Here is a 15248-nt window from a genome sequence, read left to right as displayed (position 1 = left end):
CATGTCCATCACCACCATGCGGACCTGAAGCGACGAAAGGAGGACTAACTGAACCGATGTATCCAGGAGGCCCGTCAGATGCCCAATGCCCCACTACTGAGTAAGTATCCATGTAATTAAGTATGTAAGAAATGCTATCCTAGCCTATAGTATGGATATGTATGTTCCAATATCCCTTCATTTATATTACAGCTGCAGGTGTTCGTTCCACGAATTGGCAAGCCTATGCTGAAAGGCTGGTAAGGCTGCGTCACCAGGCAGGTTAGTAATTATTCAGCTGGTATTATTATAGAATATAAGTGAGACAGCCTGTAAAAGAGTTCAGTGTTGTAACCCAGTAATAAAGGTCAAATAAGCCTAGAATAAAGCTTCTGCTAGTATTCCAATATCAGATAAGTGATGCAGCCTGAAAAAGAGTATTGTAATCCATCAATAAAAAGTAAACAAGTTTCAAATAGAGTTCCCACCTCTACTGTAATATCAGATAACTGCTTCAGCCTGAAAACAAGTGTTCTAATCCATCAGTAAAGGACAGACAAGTCATGAATACATCCTTGTATATACTGACATATGAAATAAGTGAGTCAGCTGGAAAGGATTGTTGTAACCGAGTAAGAAATGTTAATAAAAAAAATGAAAAGACCAATGGTTAGACCACAGCTGAAGATAAAAATGGAATAATCCACATCAGGAAATAAATCACTTGCAGCTTCACAGTAGTGCACTTTATAAAACAAAAAGTTGTAACTGAGATGTAGTAGTCAAGGTAGAAAACGGTTCACGTGCAGTTTCACACCACTTTATTAAACAAGAGTAAGCGCTTTCGTGATCTAAGTTAGCTGATCGCTTCTTCAGACTCATAAAAACAGTTAAAACACTGGTATTTAAAATATGGTTCAACCAATGAAAACACATATAGAACTATGACATAGACTAATTAAAATTGCATACATTAGTACATTAATCTGCCTTATATTCTGCATAAGATGAAATAAAATATACATATAACAGACACATTTTATGTAATAATCCATATTACTTAATGTTTTAGTGGTCTGGATTTTAAAAAAGGTTTCAAGGAAACAGCATTATTCAATCCAGGAGACCTATCTGCCTGAAGTAGTAAAATCCATCTTTGTTCGGCTTCCTCTACCTTATTCCTTATATCACCTCCCCTCTTACTTTTATTTATTATTTCTAAAACCATGAAATTAAAAATATGTTTCCTATCTTCTTCTTCCACATGTTTTGCTAAAGCACTTGTGTCTTTTATTTCTTATATCTCTAAGGTGTTCAAGGATACGTTCCTTTAGACACCTATTGGTTTTGCCTATATAAAAGGCATGACAGACAGTGCAGAACCTGAAATAAACCACATTTTGTGTTCTGCAGTCAGCATAAAAATCTATATCAATTATAAATCCTAGTGTAGGATGTTTATATGTAGATTTATTATATAAATAGTCACATGCTGTACAATTTCTGCAAGGAAAAGTCCCTGCCTATCAGATAGGATCATTCTTTCATTGTTTCTGGATTTATAACAGAGTTGCCTTTTTAAGGACCTCTTATTTCTAAAAGAAAAGCTGGGTCTATCTTCTAACAATTCTCTCAAGTCAGGATCCAACAATAAAACATTCCAATTCTTCTCAAAAATATTACAGAACCTTCTGATGTCACTTGAATAAGTTATAGGGAATCTAACTTTAAAATCATGACCTTCCTTGCTTTTCACATCTTCTATAGTATTTGAGAAGAGCGGTTTACATCTCCCATCCCTATTTTCAATGGTATATTTAGAGCTTTCATTTATGTCTTTCTTACTATAACCTCTGTTTAAGAAGTCTTTCTCTAATATAGTCATTGTCTTCACAAAGCCTTCATCTGTATTATGTAAGCGGCTTATTCTCATATATTGTCCTTTCACTACATTTTGTCTACAAATGTTGTATGCATACTAGTCTTATGTCAGATACTATTTCTCCAAGTAGATTTTCTATACATCCCTGTTGTAAGTCTGCCTAACGCTGTCTTCTTAACCAAAACATCTAGGAACTCAATAGAGTCCCTGGAATGTTGACTAGTGAATCTTAAAAATTCAGTGGTGCTATGTAAGTACTCCACCATCTCTTGCAACTCTTCACTAGTACCATCCCATAACAGGAAGACGTCATCTACAAAATGTATATACCATACAATTTTGCCAGCATATTTATTGCTAGCACTTAATACATGATCTTTTTCCATGCAGCCAATGCTAAGTTGGCGTAGCTGTTAGCACAAGCCGTGCCCATTGCTACACCAACTTTCTGTAGATAAAACTTGTCATTGAATATAAAGACATTATTTTCTAGGACAATATCAAGCAACTCACATACCAAATTAATCTTAGTGCTTTGAAAAACTTGTTTCAAGTTCAGAATATCACGTATTTTCTCAATACCCCATTTATTCGGTATCACTGTGAACAATGAAGTGACATCCATTGTCACAAACATATAATTTCTATTAGTATTCCTGGTCTTATTATATAACAGTCGCAGAAATGCCTTTGTATCCCTTAGTATAGTCTCACATGATTTTAGGACTATTTGTAAATTTTGTTCAATATAAATTGAGATGGCTTCTGTGGCCCATCCTTTACTGGATACAATAGGTCTCATAGGGGGCTGTGTGATGTCTTTGTGAATTTTAGGTAGACCATAAATAATGGGTATAGCTGGATGTTCTATCTGAAAGTAGTGAAGAGTTGCAAGAGATGGTGGAGTACTTACATAGCACCACTGAATTTTTAAGAAGATGGTTAAGAAGACAGCGTTAGACGAACTTACAACAGGGATGTATAGAAAATCTACATGGAGAAATAGTATCTTAAATAAGACTAGTATGCATCCAACATTTGTACACAAAAATGTAGTGAAAGGACAATATATGAGAATAAGCCGCTTACATAATACAGATGAAGGCTTTGTGAAGACAATGACTATATTAGAGAAAGACTTCTTAAACAGAGGTTATAGTAAGAAAGACATAAATGAAAGCTCTAAATATACCATTGAAAATAGGGATGGGAGATGTAAACCACTCTTCTCAAATACTATAGAAGATGTTAAAAGCAAGGAAGGTCATGATTTTAAAGTTAGATTCCTATAACTTATTCAAGTGACATCAGAAGGTTCTGTAATATTTTTGAGAAGAATTGGAATGTTTTATTGTCGGATCCTGACTTGAGAGAATTGTTAGAAGATAGACCCAGCTTTTCTTTTAGAAATAAGAGGTCCTTAAAAGGCAACTCTGTTATAAATCCAGAAACAATGAAAGAATGATCCTATCTGATAGGCAGGGGACTTTTCCTTGCAGAAATTGTACAGCATGTGACTATTTATATAATAAAGCTACATATAAACATCCTACACTAGGATTTATAATTGATATAGATTTTTATGTTGACTGCAGAACACAAAATTTGGTTTATTTCAGCTTCTGCACTGTCTGTCATGCCTTTTATATAGGTAAAACCAATAGGTGTCTAAAGGAACGTATCCTTGAACACCTTAGAGATATAAGAAATAAAAAAGACACAAGTGCTTTAGCAAAACATGTGGCAGAAGAAGATAGGAAACATATTTTTAATTTCATGGTTTTAGAAATAATAAATAAAAGTAAGAGGGGAGGTGATATAAGGAATAAGGTAGAGGAAGCCGAACAAAGATGGATTTTACTACTTCAGGCAGATAGGTCTCCTGGATTGAACAATGCTGTTTCCTTGAAACCTTTTTTAAAACCCAGACCACTAAAACATTAAGTGATATGGATTATTACATAAAGTGAGTCTGTTATATGTATATTTTATTTCATCTTATGCAGAATATAAGGCAAATTAATGTACTGATGTATGCAATTTTAATTAGTCTATGTCATAGTTCTATATGTGTTTTCATTGGTTGAACCATATTTTAAATACCAATGTTTTAACTGTTTTTATGAGTCTGAAGAAGCGATCAGCTGACTTAGATCGTGAAAGCGCTTACTCTTGTTTAATAAAGTGGTGTGAAACTGCACGTGAACCGTTTCCTACCTTGACTACTACATCTCAGTTACAACTTTTGGTTTTATAAAGGGCACTACTGTGAAGCTGAAAGTGATTTATTTCCTGACGTGGATTATTCCATTTTTATCTTCAGCTGTGGTCTAACCATTGGTCTTTTCATTTTTTTCGCTTGAGGTGTATACCAGGCGTTTATCCAGCTTTTGTTTTCTTTCACGAGAAATGTTAATAAAGCCTGGAATTAAGTACCATCCTGAGATGTAAATATAAAATAAGTGAGAGAGTGTGAGAAAGAGTTTGAAGCTACCAATAAATGTGTAAGAAGTCTGGAATAAAGGTATACTGCATGCACTACATAATGAAATGAATGAGACAGCCACAACCAAAGAGTGAAATGTTTTTAATAAAGTACAATACCTGGACTGTGTCCATCCCACATTTTGGATATGTTGTTGTACCCTTGCATTATGGAGGTAGTATAGTTGTATGAAATGCTGAACATCCACAGTTGTCTAGGCCCATATAAACTGTCTGATGGGAATGCCAGTATCTCAGAAGAATATTTATAGTCCTCAACTGTTTCATGTATAGTATGTACATGTTAATCTGGTACATGAGCAGCTTGTGCTTGTGATCCCACAAATGTCAGTGTGTTGCTAGAACTGTGCGTAACTGTTCAAATGTAGCAGGATACTTTACCTGAACACAGCCAGATATGAACATATATGAACACAAATGGAATGTATATTAATGTAGCAGTAACATCTCCATCACTAACATTTCTAAGGTTACATACAGGGAACTGTACTAATACATGTAGGGGATATATATTTGCATCTAGTAGGAATGTACAGTATACGTATAGGTAATTTAAGTTGTTAATGTAATATTATGCCCCCTATGTTATGTTCACAAATGATGCCATTCCACACCAAACTGGGTATGTGTATTCCCAATTAATTCCTATGGACATTTGTCCTGTTGGTTTATACATATCTGCATGTACGTTGATGCATGTGCCCTGTTCACATATCCAAACCTGATGGCCTGTTGCCACCAATCAACCCTGCGTGCTGTTGGAATGTCCACTGTTGTTTTATATATGCATGTGTTATGTCTGCTGTTCAACGTTTGGAATTCATGTGTGTTTGGTTAATGGGAATACTAATGCATGTTGTTACAACTAATTTGGAATGGTGTTATTTGTTACTAACCCAAAATGCCATTAAATACTGCTAAACATAGGACAACTGGGAAGGCGGGTCCCAGCGGACCCACCTCTCCCACCTCATCTGGCAATTGCACCTGACACCAGTTCCCAGCCCGGGACCTCCTCCTCCGGTGGCCCTGTGCCACCTTCGGGTAGAAGTACTGCAGGGGATGGGGCTCAGCCCCCCTCTGCAAGCGTGGCCAGAGGAAAGCCTCCACTCACCCTCCAAAGGGTCCGGGCTGTGGTGCGTAGTGAGATCAGGTGTTCTGTGACTGATCCCGTATGCCAGCTTGAGGAGAGAATGGCGCAGCTCACGGGTGTGCCTGCCCCTCTTATCCAGCCCCCAGCACAGCCTTGGCGTGGGCTGTGAAGGTGCAGTCATAACTGCACATGGGTGGGGATCTCAGTTCCACTGTTGCCATCTGTGGGCTCATGGGCTTGCGATATCCAAACATCCATCCCCGTCAATTGTGATTTACCCACCACATGTGTCATACTCCACCCCTGTATGCATCTTGTTTGTCTTGTCTGTTAACCTCCCCAACCCACCTCCACCAATATTCCTACTTTCTTTACCTCACATTCCACTCTTACCTGAAAAAAAAAAAAAGGGCAATCTGTACCCACAAAAAACTTACGCCCCATACATAGCTGCCCATTTTGCACACGTCTGCTGGACATGTAAACTGATAATTACAATTGGCTGTACAACATACTATGTTGTCCTCACCCCTCTCTCAGGGGTGGAAGGTTTCAGATCTCACTCTAAATTTCAAACATATGCACAGCTGTTGCTGGTAAAGAATTGGGCAGTTATGGGCCTTCCCTACATCCTTCCTTCACATCCTGAGCTTGTTTTCCTACTGTCCTACCCTCTCTGTGTCCCCTTTTTCATCACTTTGCTATTTCCCCATTTTCTTTTCTTTAAAAGAAATTAGCGCGGGTGTTAGCGGGAGTAAGCACTTTTAAGCAGTAGTCAGTGGGTGTGCGCTTGTGTGTGCTTAGCTAAGCATAGATAAGCATAGCTAAGCGCTGCGCAAACTTGCACAAACCCGCTTACAACTGCTTAAAAGTGCCTTAGTCACTCTGTATGACAAGGCCTGTAGTTTGCTCATCAGAAAAATAAAATACCCCTGTCAGTCTCGAACCCCAGACCTTGGACACACTAGACGGCATGAATTACCCCTGAGCCACAGCAGATATACAATAACTTGGTGCTGTAATAGATATATCATGCATTACTATGAGAGAATGTAAAGGGAAAATAGGAATGCCATAACACAAATCTTGTACTGTGGGTCTTTACCAGCAGGTTATGTTAAATGGTATGATATGACCAGTTTGAGTTGATATAAGTATTTAAGCAGTGCTTTACCTAGCTAAATACAGTTGCCCAGAGTTTAGCAACACTTTACCCAGCTAAATACAGTTGCCCAGAGTTTAGCAGCACTTTACCCAGCTAAATACAGTTGCCCAGAGTTTAGTAGTGCTTTACCCAGCTAAATAAAGTTGCCCAGAGTTTAGCAGCGCTTTACGTGAGTGTGTGAGTGTGCGCATGTGTGCGCTTAGCTAAGAATCAATAAGTGTCGCGCAAACCCGTGCAAAACTGCTTAAAAGTGCCTTAGTCACTCTGTATGACAAGGCCCTTGCACTGCTCAGCAGCAAAATAAAATATCCTTGTCAGTCCCAAACCCCACACCTTGGACTCATCAGTCTGCATGACATACCACTAAGCCACAGCAGATATGCAATAACTTGGTGCTGCAAGAAATATAACATGCATTAAATGGAGTGAATGTAAAGGTGAAATAGGAAAGCCAGAGCATTACAATGCAAAAAGAAATGTAACATGCATTAAAAGGAGTGAATGTAAAGGGAAAATAGGAAAGCCAGAGCAATACATTTCAAGACAGAAATAAAACAGGGATTACAAGGAGTGAATGTAAAGGGGAGATACGAAAGCCACAGCATTACATTGCAAGAAAGAAATGTAACATGCATTAAAAGGAGTGAATGTAAAGGGAAAATAGGAAAGCCAGAGCAATACATTTCAAGACAGACAGAAATATAACATGCATTAAAAGGAGTGAATGTAAAGGGGAAATACGAAAACCAGAGCATTACATTGCAAGAAAGAAATGTAACATGCATTAAAAGGAGTGAATGTAAAGGGAAAACAGGAAAGCCAGAGCAATACATTTCAAGACAGACAGAAATATAGCATGCATTAAAAGGAGTGAATGTAAAGGAAATATAGGAAAGCCAGAGCAACACATTGGAATAACCACTGTTGTATGCTAGTTAATTTTCTGCCTTGTCTTCAGCTGATATAACTGTTTTAGAGCTTTTGTGTTACCTAACTCAAGGTTCCCTTAATTTGACCTGTTAATAACAGCCTGCATTTAAATTGGAACCTGTGTTCTGAGATACAGCCTTACAAGACTATCTCAAGACTATCTGCAAATATACAGAGCTGAGTATATTTTTCTTTATTATAGAGTTTAATTGTTGCTTAGATATCTGTTGTCTCAATGTTCTGAGAGACTGTTCTGCAAATATACAGAGCTGAGTATTTTTTGGCTTAATAGTTGTACTATATTAGTGGTTGCTCAGATCTTCTGAAACTGTCTTCCCACCCCATTTTCTGCCTTGTCTTCAGCTGATATAACTGTTTTTTATAACTTGTGTGTTACCTAACTCAAGGTACCCGTAATTTGACCTGTTAATAACAGCCTGCATTTAAATTGGATCCTGTGTTCTGATTGACAGCCTTACAAGACTATCTGCAAATATACAGAGCTGAGTATATTTTTCTTTATTATAGAGTTTAATTGTTGCTTAGATATCTGTTGTCTCAGTGTTCTGATAGACTGATCTGCAAATGTACAGAGCTGAGTATATATTTTTGGCTTAATAGTTGTACTATATTAGTGGTTGCTCAGATCTCTGCTGAAACTATCTTCCCACCCCCATTTTCTGCCTTGTCTTCAGCTGATATAACTGGGTTTTATAGCTTGTGTGTTACCTAACTCAAGCTTCCCTTAATTTGACCTGTTAATAACAGCCTGCATTTAAATTGGAACCTGTGTTCTGAGGAACATCCTTACAAGACTATCTGCAAATATACAGAGCTGAGTATATTTTTCTTTATTATAGAGTTTAATTGTTGCTTAGATATCTGTTGTTTCACTGTTCTGAGAGACTGATCAGCAAATATACAGAGCTGAGTATATATTTTGGCTTAATAGTTGTACTATATTAGTGGTTGCTCAGATCTCTGCTGAAAGTGTCTTCCCAACCCCATTTTCTGCCTTGTCTTCAGCTGATATAACTGGATTTTATAGCTTGTGTGTTACCTAACTCAAGGTTCCCTTAATTTGACCTGATAATAACAGTCTGCGTTTAAACTGGAACCTGTGTTCTGAGAGACAGCCTTACAAGACTATATGCAAATATACAGAGCTGAGTATATTTTTCTTTATTATAGAGTTTAATTGTTGCTTAGATATCTGTTGTCTCACTGTTCTGAGAGACTGATCTGCAAATATACAGAGCTGAGTATATTTTTTGGCTTAATAGTTGTACTATATTAGTGGTTGCTCAGATCTCTGCTGAATCTGTCTCCCCCCCTGTTTTTGGTTTGTAGTTAAATTTGATGGCTTTTGCAGTGCCCACCCCACTGTAGATTTGATCTAGGACACTCCCCCAGTCCCATCTCTTTACTGCATTCTACCTAATAAACCCTTTCTGCACTTGCTTTTAGTCCTTTTTAATTTAATTGCGTTTTTCAAATTGTGTGTGGTCTAATATTGCTAGATACTCAAGCGTGCTAGCTTGCACTGCATGTGAATTATTTTTACTACTGTTTTTGCTACTTTTCTGTAAAAAAAAAAAAAAAAAAGAACTGTAATCCTGTTTCCTACCTTTCCTGTAACTAGTGTTCCAGATACAGATTTGCTATATCCAGGACTGTTTGTAAGCTTCTGAGCCCCCCAAGCCTTTCTGTGTTGGAGGGAAGCCTTCCAGCATATCAGTGGGAGTGGTAATCATTAGGTAACCTGTCTACCACTTAAGGAGTTGTTCTGGCCCAGAATTTGTAGTTATTGGCCGTTTGGGCAATCTTCCATCTCTCTCAACTTTCCGATTTGAAAGCCTGCATTTGCACTTGTTTCTGTCCTGTAACTCATCTAGTGCAGATACAGATTCTTAGTTTTAGCACTTAAATTTGCTCATTCATGCTCAGCACTTGTTCAGAACTTGTAAGCACTAAATAAGCTACTAATTACTATAGCACTCAATCTTCCTCATTACCTAGAGGAAAACAGTTTTTGTACTTACTTTTCTCACTGGCGTTGAGAAAAACAGCTCTTGTACTCACTTTCCTCACTTATCTAGAGGAAAATAGTTTTTATTCAGGCATGTCCAAGGGCCAGCTCCCAGTGTTCTCCCCTGTCTATCTGATGAATCTGGGCATCTTGAGGCAATGTAGAAATTGCCTCATGTACACAGACAACCCTCTCCTCCTTCCACCCAACACTACCACCTGTGAGAGATGCAGTTATCTAGCCAAACTGGAGGTAAAGCTCTCTCCAACCAAGACTGAACCTGACAGTCATGAGGAGAAGGTAAACATTTGCACCACACCACACTCATCACATAGTCTCACTACGTCTACACCACCAAAATCCACACATAGAAACTCAAAAACATTCACGGAGGCTCTCGATAATAATCTGCCTAAGCAACAGAGACCTCCAAAGCAGAAAAACAAGCAACCTCCATCCCCAACACAACCCAAATGACACATAGCCCACAGACTCAGTGTGCCACTCAAACACAGCCAATAAGGCAAAACAACATACCCAACACATTAGTCATAGGTCACTCTATAGTCAGGCACACTGATGTCCCACTCACCAGGCTAAACAAGGAGAAGGTTACTATCAGCTGCCTGTCAGATGCCAGGATCCACCACATAACCCACACACTCAGGTCACTCCACAACAAGTACAAATATGACTCTGTCATTGTCCATGTTGGTGTGAATGACCTGAGACATACCTCCCTGGACTACATGAAAAGAGACATGGAAGAGCTCTCTGATCTTGTAGCCCAGGCAGGTATGACCCTAGCCCTGAGTAGCATTCTGCCATCGCCCAGAATGATACCGCAGTTCAAGGACAAAATGATTGACTTCAACAATTGGCTAAGCTTCTGGTGTCATTCTAAGGGGATCCAGTATCTGTCTGTTTGGGATGACCTGGTCAACAGACCACAATGCTTTGCTACAGATTGCCTGCACCTGTCGCCCCTGGAATTCTGGATACTGGCTAAAGCTCTTGCTGCCCCTATAGTGCCTTTTTTAGGCAGGGTTCAAGTAACAAATTCACCACCATAACAGGAACAAGCAAGCAAAAACTGACGGTAATGCTACTCAATGCTACAAGTCTAAATTTCAAAATGCACTCACTCGAGGCACTCCTTAAAATGGAGAACATCAATATCTGTGCAGTGACTGAGACCTTGTTCAAGGCTCCAGAGAGCACCCCTGCACTACCAGGCTATAACGCATACCACACTTTTCGGCCATGTAACCTGCACCAAACCACCAAAGGTGGGGGTGTGTCCATATTCATTAAGGATATCCACAGCTCCAGGCTAGTTGCTCAGCATAATGCATCCAAGGTTATCCAAGTGCAACTAACTCTTGGCAAAATTGCAATCCAAATTGTAGCTTGCTACAGATCCCCCACCATGCCCCAGGATTCCCACTCCTCTTTTCTTGATGTACTGGAAAATATTAGGGTTCAACCAAACACTCTAATAATGGGCGACTTCAACTACCTCGCCATTAACTGGGAAAACTACTCATGTACCAACTCCTTAACGCAACGCTTTCTGGAATTCATAAACTCCAATGCCCTAGATCAACTTATCCACACCCCCACCAATGGCAACAATATCCTAGACCTAGTCATTACCAACATGAGTGACCAGTGTTCCACACCTGAAGTCAACTCCTCGTTGGTCCGATCCGACCATAAGCTAATCACCCTTGATATCCACATCCCACCCCCCATTAAGGATAACACATTAAAAAATGTCTCCAAAGCCAACCTCATGCGTCTTAAGACAGAAGTAGTGAACCTCATGACACCCATGCAGATGAACAAAACAGTTACAACTGCTGAATTCTACACAAATGCACTCTATAAGCACTTACATGAGTGCATGGATCGTGCTATCCCAAACAGAACCAAGATGCTATCCTCCAAAAAAAGGAAGCCAATCTGGTGGTCCCCTGCCATAAACAAACTGTACAACAGAAGAAAGAAACTGTTGCAAAAGAGAGTAAAATCCCATGAGTGGAGGAGTGCCCTGGTCAGCCTCAGTAAGAAGCTGAGATCCCTTATAAGATCCTCCAAAGCTAGCTATGAAAATAAAATCACCACTAATTCCAAGGACAACCACAAAGTATTCTATAGCTATGTCAAGAATCTCAATGGCAACACCCAGATCTGCTCTGAGGTACAGCACAAAGGCACGAAAATTACAGAACCAACTGATATTGCCAGCATCCTGGAAGATAGGTTCAGTGCTAACTTTACCCCCCCACCCCCTAAAGGGCCCATATCTATACAGGAAGAAGAATGCAGAGTCCCTGTAATCACAACTACGCAGGTGAAAGCTGCACTCTCTAAAACCAAAAACACAGCATCCATGGGACCGGACAACATCCCAGGCTGCGTTTTACATGAACTTCAGAATGAACTGACTCCTCACTTAAGCACCATGTTCAATAATAGCCTCGCATCAGGCTTTGTGCCTACTGAATGGCACACAGCAACAGTTACCCACTCCACAAAGGAGGAGCCACCACTGATCCTGGGAACTATAGACCTATTAGCCTGATGGGCCTGGTCTGTAAGGCCATGGAACGTATCATCATGGAACTCATAAACATAGACATTGGTAACCTCCAAACTCTGGATCCCACCCAGTTCGGGTTTGTGAAAGGCAGATCATGCCTCCTGATCCTGATCAACTTCTTTGAGGCAGTTACCAAAGTCGTAGATGAGGGTAAGGTGGTTCACACAGCCTATCTTGACCTCTCCAAGGCTTTCGACACCCATTCTGGAATTATAGCTAAACTCAATAAACTAGGCATAAATCCCTATGTCACAAGATAGGTTGCCAACTGGCTCACTGACAGAACCCACACTGTAAAAGTTGCAGACTCCAAATCTGACCTCAAACCAGTGACAAGTGACAAGTGGAGTACCACAGGGTTCCGTCCTAGGACCGCTCCTGTTTGGTATCTACTTCTCTGAAGTACAGGCTAACACAGAAGGCCTCTGGCTAACGAAGTTTGGAGATGACTGCAAACTAGGAGCCATAGTCAAGTCCCCAAATGATGTGAACATCCTACAGAAGGGCCTCTCTGAGACAGATGCCTGGTGTCAGAGCCATGGCCTCAAGCTCAATGCCAAAAAGTGCAGTGTCATCCCCTTTGGTAAAAACTCTGTACCCATGAACTACCACATAGGCAGCAATCTACTTAACACCGAATGTGTGATAAGAGACCTTGGGACCCAGGTGGACAGTAGCCTCTCCTTTGATAGCCACATCGCCACAGTAATCAGGAAGTCCTTCTACGTGGCACACCTCATCATAAAAGGGTTCTCATCCAGGAAAAAAGAGGTCATCGTTCCCCTCTACTCGACACTCATTAGACCCATTATAGAGTACAACGCCCCTTTTGGAATGTACCTCACAAGACATCTGCAGCAGCGGGAAAGGCCACAGAAGTACCTCACAAAGAGGTTTACTTGACTCAAACAAATGCCCTACACTGACCGTCTCAAAAAACTCCAGCTTTACTCCGTAGCATATCGCCTACTCCGAGGTGATCTCTGCCTAACGTATAAAGCTGTGTCAGACCCAGAGCTGTTGGACATGCTACACCTAAAGAAATCCCAATCTCTCTGAACTACACCCTCTAGGGACCTAAACCTTGTCACCACAATAACCAGGACATGTTGGAGGGATAGATTCCTATCCCAGAGACTTCCCATACTCTGGAACAGGCTACCCATCTATGTCAAGCAAAGTTCTTCATTAGCACTCTTCAACAAAAATCTTGATGAGTGGATGGGAAATAGGAAATACACCCCAGGGATCACTTCTGTGTCTCTGCTTGACAGTGGCACAGGAAAATAACTTTCTTGGGTGTCATAAGCCAGGGAACCTTGTTGGCTAGGCTTACATAGGCCCTTGGGCCGATAGCCTAGTACCTACCTATGAACCTATGAATCTATGAACCTATAAAACAATTAAATTAAACATTTCCAATTAAATTCCATATTAAGTTCTCCTGGATGCAGAGTATTATATTTTAAAATATATACTACTTCTTTATATAGCAGCGTATTTTTTTTAACTGACCTATATCTCCCATTTTCGCAAAAACTTGTAATAAAGTGTAAACTCCATCATATTCCTCCATAAAATGCATAGCTACAGAGCTTTTATTTTTTTTCTTTTTTATATCTCTGACATGCTCCTGCAGCCTCACTTTAAATTTTCTCTTACTTTGTCCTATATAAAAAAGGTTGGAGGGACACTTCATACATTACACAGTACCCTCCGTAGAACACATAAAACTACCATTAGCCTCAAATGTCTTATTATTAATCCTGTTAAAAGAAGGAACTATATGTTTACATATACAGTTACACTCTTGAGAAAGAGATTGGCTATACCATGGCAATGTTTGCACAAAGGGGATATAGTAAAGAAATTCTTTTCAGTTAAAAAAAATGGGGGTTAAAAAATGGGTATTAAACAACAAAATGGTATTACACTGAATAATGGAATATCTAAGATAGAGGAAAGAGAAAAATATTTTTTGTAACTATATATAATGTTCTGAGTGAACAAGTGAAAGATGTAGTTAAATGGTACTGGGTTTTTTTACATAGAGATGTAGTGTTGCAAAAATATATTGATAAGGGCCGGATTCACGATGGCTTGCATAAAGTCTAAGAGTAGAGTAAGACTCCATGCAGCCATCATGTCCGATGAGAGATCCAGGAACAGCATGTAGGGGCGTGTAAAAGAGCTCCTAAAATGGCTCTTACACGGACAGGGCGGGGACATGCAAATCACCCCAATTGCAGGTGAAAGGCATGCAAATGAGGTAGATTTGCAATTCAGGAAACCCGAACCTGTCCGAGTAAGAGCAGTGTTATTTGCAGAAATGTACTCAGTTGACAACTGAGTACCGTTCTGCAAATAGCAAAATGGAGCCATGACAGCTCCAAATAAAGGTTGCATCCAGTGCAGGAAGAATGCCAATGGCCAAATATACGGCCATTGGAAATATTCCCTGATGCAAAATTAAAATAAAAACATTTTTTTCACCGATTTCTGATGTTTAAGCATAGTGCTGTGCCGCGCAAATGAGCTGCGCTCTAAAAACCAGAATACTACAAATTAAAACCCACAAATGTGGATTTTATTGAAAGTGGTAATGTACAATGCAAGGGAATGGCAAGCTGAAGACAAGATGGCCACCGAGTAGAGGTTGCTAAGGGGAAAAGCTCAGTCTAAGACATGTAACCAAGCATTAGTAGGCAATCCTATGTAAATGAGTGTTAGTATAGTGAATCGCTAGTTTACATAGAAAATGAGTACAGTCAGTGGAGTGTAGGAGTAGGATATGGGGAGTAACAGAGTAGAAGATAGGTGACATCACGAGGAGGTATGTATGAAAGCACTGAAGCTCATTGCAGCAGAGTGGCATGTGTCCGCTGTCATTTAGACATCATGGAAAGAGGTGTGTCAACAGGTAGGCTAGGGAAAGCCAAGAAATGGAAGGTGTATACCATGGATAACACCAAAGTTTCTTGCTGAGCGTGCATGTGCGCGTGTGCGTGCATGTAAACCCGAGTAAGACAGAGTGCGCGCATGTATGCGTGAGTGCGCGCA

Source organism: Protopterus annectens, chromosome 2.part1 (assembly GCF_019279795.1).
Source record: "Protopterus annectens isolate FY-2018-M chromosome 2.part1, PAN1.0, whole genome shotgun sequence".
Lineage (NCBI taxonomy): Eukaryota > Metazoa > Chordata > Ceratodontiformes > Protopteridae > Protopterus > Protopterus annectens.
This window is presented reverse-complemented; position numbering follows the sequence as displayed.